At 50.8% G+C, this 13735-nt stretch overlaps 1 protein-coding gene across 2 annotated transcripts in view; it reads left to right on the plus strand.

The window, feature by feature from the left end:
* Nucleotides 1–2843: 2843 nt before the first annotated feature.
* BOC (BOC cell adhesion associated, oncogene regulated) overlaps nucleotides 2844–13735 on the plus strand; it is a 53962-nt gene continuing 43070 nt past the window's right edge. For both annotated transcript variants that reach the window (XM_040056766.1, XM_040056768.1), the window contains exon 1: nucleotides 2844–3232. The gene's annotated coding sequence lies outside the window, so the exon portion shown is untranslated. The remainder of the gene's footprint in view (nucleotides 3233–13735) is intronic.

Genomic DNA, 13735 nt, shown 5'->3' on the forward strand with positions numbered 1-13735 from the left:
GTGCTGAAACTCCTTTGAACCGGGGCCTTCCCGTTCACATCCCTTCGTAATGTGAGTCTTTACCCTCTCCTCTACGCAGTACACAAGACGACTTTGGACCATGGCCACTCCTGGAACTGAGCTAGTCATCAATTCCTCATCCATCCTTCCACAAACTTATCTTGAATTTCCATCAACATGGCCAGACAGCTTTGAACTCACTCTACGATGGAGCATTTTATCCATCTTGTCTTTGCCTCACAGCGCAATTCCCCCCATCAATTTTTCATTTTTGCAAAAAAATGCAGAGCTAGAGGAACCTGGTGGTGGGCCTGGGAGCCTCCACGGAGGCAGGGATACCATGGTGATTTTTAGTGGGAGTTTTGCCCAAGTAAGGCGGGAGACATGGTACACCTAAACCAGTGCTCTGCAACACACCTCCTTCAATGTACGTTTCTGTAGAAAAACAGACAAAACAACAAACTCAGGTATGAATCTGGGCTAAAATTCATAAGAACTCAGAGCCAGAGCTGCTGATGAGCTGCTCCCGGGACAGCAAACCCCAGCAGTGTGCAGTTCACATTTTTTCAGGGCACTTAGGTTTGGTGGCTGGGGTCTGGCTGGCTTCCCCCCACCCCCAACATCCCTTTCTGTTTATTACTCCTGCTGTAATTGGAAGGCATGTGTGGATGAATTAAACATAGCAGGACAGATGAGAAAACTCTCCCTCTTAGCTGGCTGAATGAGCAAATTTAACTGAGCCTGTTACCCACTGAGTATCGTGCCGACATGCCAGGGTCCGGTTTCCTTTGAGCTCGCCCTTTCATGCGGAGTCCCTCTGTGCCCCCTGCCTTGCTCCTCACAATATCAAACAGCTGGAGTTTCAGCGGCCCCAAGGAGAAGCCTTTGCATCTGACAGCAGCAGCAGTGGGAATTTTGTCTGGGATCAGAAAGGGACAGGGCCAATATGGGCAAATTGGTAGCCGAGGATCAGGGGGGCTCTGGCATCTCCAGAAGGAGATTGGGACACCCCCACCCCCCAGCCACAGGCTGTGCTTGGCCAATGCCCAGAGTAGAAGTTTCCTTATGCCTGAGGAACTGGGGTTAATGAGGGGGTTTGGGCTTTCACACTACTTCGAGCTTCAGACAGGCCAGTGGAATCCAGACGTCGGCTCTGGCAGGGAGTTTGAAACAAATGCATGCCAGCCTAGAGCAGGAATCCCCAGAACAGCAACAGCAGAGCTTCCTGAGAGCAGGACTGCCACTAGCTTGTCCTGGGAAGCCAAGGGGACATGGCTGCACAAACCAGCACCCTGCCTTGTCCTAAGGCATTTCTTTTGGGAGGCGGGTGAGAAGAACAGCATATGAAGGGCACTGCTGCGTCCATCTATTCCCTCAGCCCCAGGGATAAACAGGGAATGTAATCCTGCAATCTTTTCTTTCATACTATTTAACAAGCCCTGGGCCACTTCTTTGCACAACGTAGCTCTGATTCTGCTCCCTCGCCTCTTTCTTCCCACCTCTGTAAGCCTAAAACTAGTCAGGGCTAATTTAATTCCCGCTTTAATTTAGGAGAGTTTACGACTGCTTTAAATTAGGAAAGCAGCATTTTTCAGACAAGGCAGGTGCTAGAGGTCTTAGCACTTGTAAAAATTAGGCCACTTAGTGAGGTGTCTACATATGGATTTAGCACCTGAGGAGTGTGTTACTAAGCAATACAAGGAAAAACTTGGAATCTTGGAAACAATTCTTTAAAAGATAATTAGAAAGCAAAGTTAACATTTCAGAAGAAGGAAGTTTGTGTTCAACCTGATAAGCTTACCCACTGAAATGAAAGTTGAAGAAGCCACCAACACGCACTCCCTTGGAACTCAAAAAATCCTACAGAAAAATCAGTTTTAATCTTTTCAGTACCCATGTAATAAACCGAGGAAGTAAGAACCCCAAACACAAACAGAAAAAAAGAAAAAACACTAAATCCTTTGCATCGTCCTTATGAGTAATGAGTAAGCCAGGTCAGAACTCTCCTAAAGTGCCACTAAGCAGGAATAACTCTGAAACCCAATGATGACATGATGAAAAACTTCAACTCTTTCACCATCTTCTTTGAAGACTTCACGTTTAGAAACTACAGATCATGTTTGTCACCTGTGTTCTCCTGTACATGGCAAAAAGGTGAGAAACCATTCAGTGACAGATTTGTTTCAAGATCATCTTTACTGAAGGGCCTTGATAGACCGAACATTTCCCTGCACCTCGGGGTGAATTGAAGTTTTGGGGCATGAAGTCACGCTTTGGTGCAGGGAGATGCAGTGAGGAGCAAGTAGTGGGGGTTTAATCTCAGGGAGCGGTGTCACTGCTTCTCCTGAAAATTTGTGCCCGAGACACCTTCCGTGGGAGCAAGCACCTGCTAGGAAGGGATGGCTGAAGAGAAGACCTTTTCATGCTTGTGGCATTTAATACAGCCGATGGCCGCCGAGGGTGGGGCCGGATGGCCGCCCAGGAGGGGCTCCGTGGGCCGCCGGTGCCACTCCAGCGTGAGGTGCCAGCCCAGGAGCCCCGCACCCCGGGCCGGCGGGGCCGACTCCCCTTCCCATAACAAGCTTTTCTTCCCAACTCTCCCTCCTCCGCCGGCCCGGGAGCGGGGGGCGGCGGGGAGCGGCCCTGCGGGCCCGCGGCTCCCGGGGCGCGCTGCCGGGGGGACGCCGCTCGGCCGCTGCCGGGCTTTGGGGAAGGGGTTTTACTTGGAGTTTTCTCCCTGCTCTGGCTCCTCCTCTTCTTCCCTCCTCCTCAGGGGGAGGGGAAGGAGGGAGGCTCTTGGGGCAGGAGTAGCCGGAGCAGGGAATTGTTTGGGAGTTCAGTCATCCAAAAGCCGTCTCCCGTATGGAGGGTCTGGCTGCCCGCATCCCGGCGCCTCTTCCCTCCTCCTCCTCCTTTTCCTCCTCCTCCTCCTCCCGCCGCGCCTGAGCTCAGCGCGGCCCCCCATCCCCAGCCGCAGAAAAAGCACAACCACCACCCCCAAACCAAGGGCCCCCTCACTTTCCCCTTCCCCCCAAAACAGGCTTTTCCCCCCTCTTTCTCTCTCTCTTTCTCTCTTTTTCCTCTGTGTCTCTGCGCGCGTGTGTGTGTGTGTAGTGAATTCCCCGCAGATCCGGCCTGGAAGTTCCCAGCTCCTGGAGTTAAGCCTCTTTGTTGCTTCCCTTCGTTTGGGGCATCTTTGTGTTTCCCCCCGCCTGCTCCACTGGAGACCGCGGTGAGTGAAAGAGAAGGGGCCCGGGCCTGCTGGCCCTGGCGCGGGGCTGGGGGGACGCACGCTGTGGCGGGCGATGGGGCGCACGGCTTTTCGCCCCATCCATCTTCAGGCAGCGGCAAGAGTTTGGGAAGTTGGTGCGGGGATGTGAGGAAGGGGATCTGCCCAGGGATGTAGGAGACGTGACAAGGGGGTAGTGGAGACCCGCTGGTCCCCAGCGGGACGGGGCTTGTTTTCGCTCAGGCAGGTGAGATGTGGCGGGCTCGGATGTTTGCCCGCAGCTCTTCCTCCTCGGCCGGTCGGCCAGAACTAATGGAGGGCCCAGGGCACGCAGACGCTCCGCGGTGCTCCAGGGCTCGCCTGGAACTTCCCCGGCAGCCTGGTCCTAGAGCTCGCCCCGTCCTCACTGCCGGCTGGGCGAGGAGGCACGGCGAGCGGGGAGGGAGATGGAGAAGCTGTGCAAAGTAAGGCGCTGATCCATCCTCCATTGCTCCAACTCTTGTCAAAAGCTGCTGGGAGTTTACAGGCAAGAGCTGTCTCTGGCAGATGCGAAGGCATTTCGGTTCGTGCTCTCTGAAGGGGCTGCTGCAGAGAAAAGCGGGGGTGGGTAGTCTGTTAGTAGAATTTTTGTCCTTTTCTGTGACCGAGGAGTTTTTAACCCTGGTGCGAGGATGAGGAGTGATTTGGGTCAGGGATAAGTCGTTTTCTGCCCGGCAGTGGGATGTTGTGGGATTCGTGCACGCATGCCTCCCTGCTTGGACTGCAACTTTGGCAGATCGTCTGGATGGTGACTGTAAATAGAAAATGTGTTGGGGAGAAAGTGAGTTGCTGAAATCTGTAGCCGTGTCCAAACAAGACTTTTTCAAGTGCTCTGAAGATACTTCACCTTGGAAGATAATAGACTTTAACCAATACCCCTGGCTGACAGAAGGTACTTAATACAAATCTATCTTTGGGCATTTCCCCAACCGATTCTGGTACCCCAAGTGTTATTTCACTGGCATTGTCTGAAAGGCTGTTCACGTCTATTAAAGTTGAGCTTTTTTGTCCTTGTTTGTTTTAAAGAAACTCTCTTGACCTCTCTGCAGCATTATGTGAGTGGGATAACAGGAATCCGTACGCACACTCAGCACCCGCATGTAATTCCCAGCATGTCTTAAATGTTTTTCTTGGTGCCCAATTCTCTTAATTTCCACATTGCTACTATAGTGTCTTTTTGATATGTTCATTTGTAATCTGCCATTAAAATTTATTTTCCCATGGGCTAAAAAACTACCATGGAAAACATTAGAAGAATGTGGGCGTTTTGTAAGCAGAATTTTATCTTAGTTTTCTTTTGAAACGAACTGATTCAGTGTGCCTGCAATTAAGCAGAGGGTTCCTCCATATTTATGCCTATGTACTTATGTGGCAGACACTTCAAATTAATGAGTCGAATATTGAGGTTCATGTCTTGGAGAAGGATTTCAGCAGAAATCATGGGTTTGCAGTGAAGATTTGTTCTGTTTATTTAAGTGACCTAAAGAAGTGAAGGTGAAATAAATTCCCATGCTACTAGGAGTCATGTGGGGATCGTCTGAAGTAAATAGGACAATTAGGAAGAGCTGTGAGCTCCCTGCTGGGTGCATGATATTCTCTTACAAGAAGTAAGTGGAGTTTTGTTCCATGTCCTTTTCTTAATCCTCCCCTTCAGATACAGTTACAGGGACTCATCCTGCATATACCAAGCAGAAGAGTCACAGTATGTGTTTGGTGTGAGGGTTGAAGTCAGACACAGTGCAGTCCTCCCTGCTTCCTGCTGGGGAATGTGAGGCAGGTTCATCTGAAGGGTGCGCAGAGGTGCTGTGCAGATGGGAAAGGCAAGTTCAGTTTTCTCCCACTCATGCACACACACCCACAGGACTTTTATTTGAGAGATATCCCAGTCCAAGTAGCTGAATCCGCACATTTCTTCTCTGCTTGGCACAGTGAAGAAGCATTGGAGCTGCATGATTCTGCATGTGTGTGCTCCAAGCTAGCATGTAAGTTGTATGAGTTCTGTGTATCCCTGCAGTCAGGAGAAAGCAGCTTTTCTGTGCCTTCTACTGACATTATACAGAAGCACAGAGTGAGAGTTTCTTTGGGATTGCAGAGTGAAACCCAATGTCTGGTGTTTGCAGAGGTCTTTCCAGCCCTCAGACGAGGCTGGAGTGAGACTCCTGGCTTGGAGTTTTTCTCCATTGAAGGACAGGTGAACCATTGCTCAGTCCACTTCACTGCTTGAAATTCTGCTATGTCCTGAAAACTAACAGCCGACAGATCCCTCTAGATCTTCAGGACCAAACTGGCAGCCCCGCAGTACCTTCACGATGCTGGTGCAGCTGCTCCTGGCTGACTAGGGCCAGCAGAATTGCCTCTTTGGGAGCCAGCTGGAGCCTCCTGCCCAGCAAGAACCATCATGGGTGGGGCAATGAAGCAAGCAGCGTCTGCTTGGTCCTCATACTCCCCAGTGCTGCAGAGGAGAAACTTCCTTTCCTGAGTTAAGAAAAGTTACTCATTTAGGACAGACCTGAATTTTCGTAGTTTCTTTGTCATTGCAAGTGGAACACTTGACTGAAACACCACCAGATCCTACCTGCCAGCATTTCCTGGCCTATTCCTGAACCACATGCCCTTAGGCGCACAGAAACCTTGCAATCTGATAACAAGCACAGGAAAAAAACCCAACTATTGCTTCTTCTGCCTGGGCTGTGGGAGGGAACATGGGTGACAGGACAGGAAAGACACTTCAGTTGGAAGCATGTGTTCGAAGGTGGAGGTGTTTGGGCTGGGCCTTCAGCCCAAGCACGTGCCCTGTTGGGAGCTTGAATTTTCACCGCAGCCCTGTGCCGTACCGTTCCCATGCAGAAAATGGAACTGGTGCCTGTGGCGGCGAGGGGGCCATTTATTGCTGTCTGTGTTGGCTCTTGCCGGCTGACCTGTGCCCACCCTCATGTCTCTCAGAGCAGAACTCAGGTGCACTGAGCAGAGCCCTCTCTGTTGTGCTGAGCCTCCTCAGGACCGCCAAAGGGCTGGAGAGTGTGCGCCTCTGTGCCTCCAAAATCACTCACTTCCCAGGTAAAGGCAGGCTGTCTTCCCAGCACCCCTCCTTGTGTGCCTCGTGAAGCAGGGGAGCAATGACAGGGAAAAGTGTGTTGAGGACCGCACTGGTTGTTTTAGCCCAGGTTGGCCTGCAGGTGGGTTTTCAGCGACTTGAGCTCAGCTGGGCTCAGTTTAGTCACTCAGCCTGCAAGGTGCTGCAGCAGCAGTAGGCCAAGGTAACTCCAGGTTAACAGAAGTTCCTTTGGCAGTAAATAATGATGGGTTGTTCGTTTTAATATTTGGTGCTGGGTGCCTCAGAGACATGAGGGACAATTCCCTTGGACTTTTTTAATGTGCAGAGGTGGTTTTGATATATTAGTGCTGGCGTGTTACAGACCAAGGCTTGCAAATCTCTTGGTTTAAATGGTTACCTCCCGGGCTAAAAATCTGCAGTGTGAATTCTGCAGTTAGGATGGGATATCCCACAAGGAAAAAGTTCTCTTGCAAAATCTTTGGAGACTTCCTGTTTCTGGTTAGACTGAAAACATCCTGAGGGGAAAAACCTGCTGCTGTGTGTTCTGGTGCTCCTGTGGTCAGTCTCAGTTTAAGAGGTTGTTATATATTCCAGTTCCTAGGCCACAAGAACAATTTAAGGCGAATAATGATTAAATGAATTGCAGGTCCTTAGGTGGAATGGGGGTGAGTATCATCTTTCAGGTTTCTGAATGTACTTTGGGTACTTGTTCAACGTAAGGTATCGCATGCATCTTTTTGTTTCCTGATACCGGGTTTAGTTCCTCTTGGCTCTGAATCACACAACATCCTATCTGCTGCTTCGTTGGCTGAACACGGGGCTTGAAGCCGATTCTCTGGAGGGAATGCTTGCAGAATGAGAAGCTTTCAAAATTTGCTTTGTATGCATATTTGTGCATAAGTCTTCTAAAATCTCTCCACAGGAGCGTGTGCTCCAGCAACACAGCTGTCTTGAGTGTCCATGGGAAGCTAAGAGAAAAGGAGTATGGATGCAGTGGAAGCAAGCTGGCTGAAAAGCTCAGATGGATATTTGTTGCAGGGAAAAGAAACCACTTGGTGCTTAAAACAGCCCCAGAGCTGCTGCAGGCGATGCAGAGCTTTCTGCTTAAACAGGGAGCAACAGATCCCTGCCCTGAGGATGTTACATGCTCCTTTTATGAAAATGGCCTCTCTTCCCTGCAAAAGGACAAGTGGGATGGGAGGCTCAGCTCTGCCTGATGGGGTTGGTAGCAGAGCACCTGGACTGGGTGCCTGTGAGGGGCTCTGAGGGTGCCATTGTGTGTTGTAGGAGCTCTTGAGTAAGAGGCAGTGCCAATTTATTTTGGCTCTAGTGGCATCAATGGAGAGAAATGTGCGTCAGGGAGCGTGCGGGACGTGCTTGGGCTTCTTTGCCCTCCTCGTGGGCAGTGTGCCAGCACAGAGGTGAGAGCCAGACTTTATCCTTGCTTTCTGCTCAGCTGCTCTTGAGAGGCTGCTGCCCTGTGTCCAGTCAGTCATCTTCCCTGAGCAGCCATTAGATGTGGGGATGGTGACTGTGCCTGGTGCCTGTGCAAGTGCCCAGCAAAGGTCCACAAGCACACCACAGCATGCTGCCCCTATGGAAACCCCCAGTTGTCAAGTTTGCAGGGGTTTTGGGCTGTGGTGTCTCTATATGTGCGTGTGAAAGCCAGGTGGGGTTTTGGAAAGCGGTCATTTTTCATTAACTGCTGTGCCTAGGCAGTAAATCTTTCACCCCAAGCCCTGCAGCGGCAATGCCATTTTAGCTCCCTCAGGTCCGCTCTGGCAGAGACATCAGCTAGCAGGTTGTACTTTCATGCGCAGCCATAGACCCAGGGCCCTGCCAAGTGCAGGGATGTGTTCACTGGTTGTAATGTCAGCGAGTCTGAACAAACTTGTATATATGAAGACTGTGCCTCAGGCCCTTCTGCTGTTCTTTAAATCACGAGTGCAGGGGAAAAAGGTGTAAAGATCCCTGTCAGAACTGTGTTGTCAGCTTTCAAGTACCAGAATGAAGTTACTTTTTATTTTCCCTTAAGCTGACAAAAGAACAGGTTAGACAGAGCCCTGTGTATTAATGTGTTGTGTTTAGTGTGGTTTAGAAAGCCTGTGGTAATACAAACATACTGAGGTAGTCTTTGAGAAATGCACCTGAAATATGGATACATTGGCCTGGAATACACCATTTATTTGCAAAATTCAGCTTCTTCTGATAATGCCACTGTAATTTATCCTGGTAAATTTTAGGGAGAGCAGCCACCTTGCTTAGTGATGCCAGTGATTTGGGGTGCAAGCCTGGGATGTGAGGGCAGCTGCATTTGATTCTTCTCTACAGCACAGATTTTTCCCCCCAAGCTGGGGCAAGTTGCTCTTTGCCTCAGCTCTCCACCTGCAAAACTAAATGGCACTTCCCTGCCTCCTTGCGGCGTTGAGGGTAGATCTGCTGGAGATCAAGAGAGACCACAGATTTGCTGGCCCTCAAAAAACCTCTTGGATGAGGACCACAGTTGGTTTCAGCAGAGAGCCTCCTGCAGCAATTACAGCCCAGTGGGGCAGCTCCTCCTCCCCATTGCCTATGGGGACATGTACCCCTGCTTGCTGGCTGGATGTGGGCTCTGTAGGGGCTGCAGGATGATTTGGTTTGGAGGGCAGGCTGGTGTGCAGCTCTAGCAAAGGCCCTCTCTGAGCGTGACCCTCGGGGAGCCCCGCGTAGGTAGCAGCAGTGCAGCTGCATCAAACTTCTGGCTCCAGCCAGTGGTGGTACAGAGAGTCCATTGTAATCCTATGTGCTGTGCAGTGTACATCTCAACAGGCAAAGTGGCTCCAGGGTTGGTTGTTTTTTTTATTCTCCCCCTCCTCCTCTCCATCCCTTCAAATCTACTTTATGAAGTTCCTCCCCTTAAATTGAAAATTTGGCCTTATCTTCAAAGAAGCCCTTTAGTGCCAAGCTTTTAAAGGTGGGGAGGAGGCGAGAGCAAAAACATCACATCCATTAACAGCCCAGTTGCCAGAGAAAATGTTTTTTAAAACATAATCTGAAACCTTAGTGTTTGGGAGCCAAAGCTGAGATTGAATACAAGTATGGGCCTTGTCCCTAGAGAGTCGCAGCGCTAGGAGTATGCTGGCGCAAAGACAGACCGTGGAGCGAGGATTCCTGTGCGTGCACGCACACAAATAGACAGTTATTTGGAAGCCAATAGTGTTCTGGATGCTGAAGAAATTTAATCTAGTGCCTTCTGTCCCAAGTTGCTCCCTGAGCTGTAGCTGACATGGAGAGCATTCGCGTTGCTCCAGCACTTTTCTGGATGGCAGTCCCCTCTGGAGCAAGAAGATTCCTGCTATTTGTTGGCTATGGGTGGTAAAAAGGACTGGCTGGTCCAGGTCTTTTGGAGCCTGCTGCTCTCAGTGAGAGATTTCTTTGGGGCCTCTGAATGGTGATGGGTGTATGATCTTTATGTTTCATTTCTCCAGAAGAAAGCTGCTTGTTTAACAAACCCAAGCACTGTCAGATTGAAGGGTTGGATTTGAGTCCCAGTGTCAGGAGATGCTTTCAGAAACATGCTGGGTGGGATATTTCAAACACACCTGGGCTGACTTTGATGATGCAGTGGAGAGTCAGTGGGACTTGTGCACTGAGACCAGCTCCCCTCCTCGCTTTTCAGTATAGGGTCACGCTTGGTGGGTTTGTGGGACGGTCCCACTGTCACCAGTGTTACAGCTGCCCAGACCAGTCCTGACCACCTACTCCTGCATGGAAGTGGACCCTGTTTTCTAAGTGGCTATTCAGGCATAATCTGGCTTGCAAGCACTTGAAGTGCAGCTTCTAAGCCAGAGTCATCTGGGCAGAAAGAGAGCAAGATGGCCCCTGTAATCCAGTTGTAATGGGGTTTGAATCCAGTGAGGAGCACCCCATTATTAACTTCTTCTGGGCATGGCCAGTCAGACCACAGCAGAGCTGTGGGACCCTTGCAGGAGGAGGGCTTGATATCTGCTATCTCTTGAGTCCCTGTGGGGACTCCTCTATCCCACAGCTGGCCAAGCCTTGTAGCTGTCAGGCATTTCTGCAGCTGGAGGCTTGTGGGGCAAGACAAGCCTGTGAGAAGCTGGTGCATGAAGAGCTCCTCAGAGAGGCACGCCAGCTGCTTTAGATGTGTCCATCATCACCTTTCGTCGCTCCAACTTTTCCCTGGGGGTGTCTGGGACTGGCCTGAAGGGAAAAGATGTTTGCTTTCCAGCAGGTGAGGAGCTGAGCTCCTGGTTCCATGCCAGCTCGTGCCTGAACACCTCTGTAATGCTGTAGAGAAGGAGTTGGACTGGTTGCCCTTGAGGACCTTGCTGCTCCGGGTGCCTGAGGTGCTGTAAAATGTTGCAAGAGTAGTTCAGCCATTCGTCACCCCAGCTCCAGATCCTGCCAGATGTGTCTGCCCAGGCAGCAGAGAGGAAGAAGGTCTTGGGATCATGATCAGCTATGCTGGATGACCATGCAGCCCATTAGTTTGATGATGGATGCTGAGAAAGGGAGGTCAGTACCAAGGTACAGAGCTGGAGCTGCTGGAGCCTGGGTGTGCTTGCTGACCCTACTCACCTCTTGGTAGGGAGGTATGGAGCCAGTTTCAGGAAGCCTTAGGGAAGAGTGATCTGGTTCATGAGGCTACAGCAAGACAAGCCAGCCCTGTGTCTTGCAGGACAGGCACCAGTCCACTCCTGCTCCCACTGGAGCTGGCTGGGCTTGCCTGGTGCAGTACGGGCTGTGGGATCCTGCTGACGGCATCATGAAGCCTGTGGTCTTTTCTGGAAGGAAGGGTCTGCTGCTTACATCATGTAGCAATTTAGGCAGGGACATAGTTGCTAAATATACAGTTGTCCTGTTTTCCTCTCGATTGCTTGGCCTGCAGGTTTGGGGAGAAAGGAATAGGAGCACAAAGAGAACAACATCAAGAGCAAGTGGCAGGCTGTGTTTATCATTGATGCCTGACCCTATAATCTCCCTGGGGATAGCTTTGGACATCCCTAACCTCTGAGCCACTTGAAAGAACCACCTTTAAAAAAATTTCCCAAACTAGCGACCAAGCAAACAAGTGCAAATTTCATCAGCCACAAAAATGTGAGTATAACCCAGTTTTAGCATAGCTTCAGCACTGAAGATAAGTACAGGTTTCTTGACTCTCTGGATGAAGGCCTGAGAAAGGCCTGCTATGCCATCTTCCCCCATCACCATATTCCAAAACCTAAATTATTATTTGTATTACAGTTATGTCTACAAGTTTTAACCAAGGTTGGGACACAGCTATGGTAGATACTATGTTAACTTGTAGTGGGAGACTGTTCCTACATCCCCATTCAAAACAGTGAGGCAAATGTGGAAGAGGAGATAAAAATAGAGCATGAAAAGGACACGTGTGCCTTGGAGTGCTGCAGCAGGTCAGGACTGGAGCTAAGTACAGAGCCCACGGTGCCTGATACTCAGTCTCATGCTCCATTCTCCACCATGCTCTGCTCAGAAGAGGTCACAGTTGAGTGTCACTAAACCTTGATTGAAAGCTGAAGCCTTGAAGCTGAGAGTTGTCCATAGCAGAGTCTCATCTTCCTTAGCCCTTGGCTCACATCAGTGGCTACACGTGCTCCAGGGAGGGATTTCCCAAAGGGGCTCTTGGCACTGCAGCTGGTGTTGGTAGCATCCTGCTGCTGGGCATGCCTTACACTGGGGCAGGCAGCGGAGCTGGAGAGCTAAAGGTGGAGAGCAAGAGCTCGTGGCTGAAGGGAAAGGAAAGGAAAGGAGCCAGTTATGTCTTTAATTCTCCCCTGTCAGCCAGTTTTCAGTTGTGGTATTGTGCTTTGAAAGGTAGCTGGAAGAGGAGAGTGCTGGTGTAATAACAGTTTTTCTTGCAGCATGCAATTTCAAGTTAAACAGTACCATTACTATTACATAAATATTGTGTGCCTTCTTTCCACAGGGGGTCTGAAACTGCTTCTGCTGCTCTGGAGGCATTGCTTTTCAGTGCACAAGCCAAGAATAAGCTCTAACAGATGCTGCTAAGGCCAGGTCCATGGCTTGTTTTGTGCCCAGGTGCAAGAGGAGATGTTCAGGTCAGCGAAGAGGTACCTTACACTGTAAGGAGGCGCAGGAACAGCAGGGTTACAAAGAGATGCTTTTCCTGGGCACATTGAGCATGTGTCTGGGGGCATACAGGGATACCTGAATGCTAATCTGACCCCTCCACGCACAAGCAGCCCAGTAGGGAGCAGCTGTGTGGACACCAGTGGCAGGACATGAGCAAAACGTGGCTTCATGCATTAACTGGGAACTGTCTCTCAAGGAGGATAGGATTGCTTCAGTGAAACCTGGGCAGGTTCTTTCCCCTCTCCTTTCTTGTCCGTCTTGGAGCGCTTTTTGGGGTGCGGCTGGTGATTCAGATGCATCTTCTTCTGGCATCTATTTACAAAAAGGTGCAAACTGCCTTGGGGAGCTGCTCATGGCCATGCCCTACTGCTGTCTGAGTAACAGCCTGAACTGCAGTCAGAGGCTTTTTGCTCAGAGGAATGCTTTGGAACATACTGTTTTTAATGGCAGTGTTGCCAGAGGCTCTTTGTGTCTAAGTGAAGAGATGACTGCTCTAATCTGCAGGAAGAGGAGCCTGTCTGTAGCAGGACTCCTCCGTTTGACAAGTGTTTTGATCTGCTCTCTGCAAGCTAAATAATTGAATTACAGAAGAGATCTCAGATGAGGTGTTTGTGCCCTTGCAGTCAGTGCCTTAGGAGTGGAAGAGTGGTGGGAGATGTCAGACAGCTGCACAGTTACGGCTTTCTCTTCTCTGTTGATCCCAGGTCACTCCCTGTGCACGAAAGACTGCGAAGAGGCCCCAGCATAGCTGCTGCCTTCACTGCTGTCCAACTGACTTAGGGCATAGGATGGAAAAGGTGTTAAAAAATGGGTTTGTGCCACCCATCCCTCCTCATGCTTACTGAGAAGAATCTCTTCCTCTCTCCCAGCACCTTTTTAGTTTTGCCCCAGACCTCGCGATGAGGAGGGAGAGCAGGATCGCGGCCGAGGATTCTAGCGTGCCCCTGTTCCCTGCGTGCGTGCTGCCTCCCGAAGGACACGGGTGCCTCTGCCAGGCCCTTGCACCCCCTCTTCTCCCTGTTTTCTGCCTTTACTTTCCCCTCCTCTCCCCGAGGTCCCGGTGCTGCCAGCAGCGGTTGCCGGGGCTGAGAAAGGCTTGTTGGGCCGTATCCTGGGTGCCCCGCCCTTACTTGTTTTGGGGAAGGCTGATAAGGAGCGACTAGAGGTGCCTCCCCAGGCGCCAGCCCGCTGCCGCGGAGATGCTCCCAGCCCTCGCCGACCCGAGGCGAGCGCGGCGCTGCGTGTCGGAGCGGGTCTGGGGAGCCCTTGCCCGGGCACGGTGGCTGCCTGCAGAC

The sequence above is a fragment of the Hirundo rustica genome, chromosome 2, assembly GCF_015227805.2.
Source record: "Hirundo rustica isolate bHirRus1 chromosome 2, bHirRus1.pri.v3, whole genome shotgun sequence".
Lineage (NCBI taxonomy): Eukaryota > Metazoa > Chordata > Aves > Passeriformes > Hirundinidae > Hirundo > Hirundo rustica.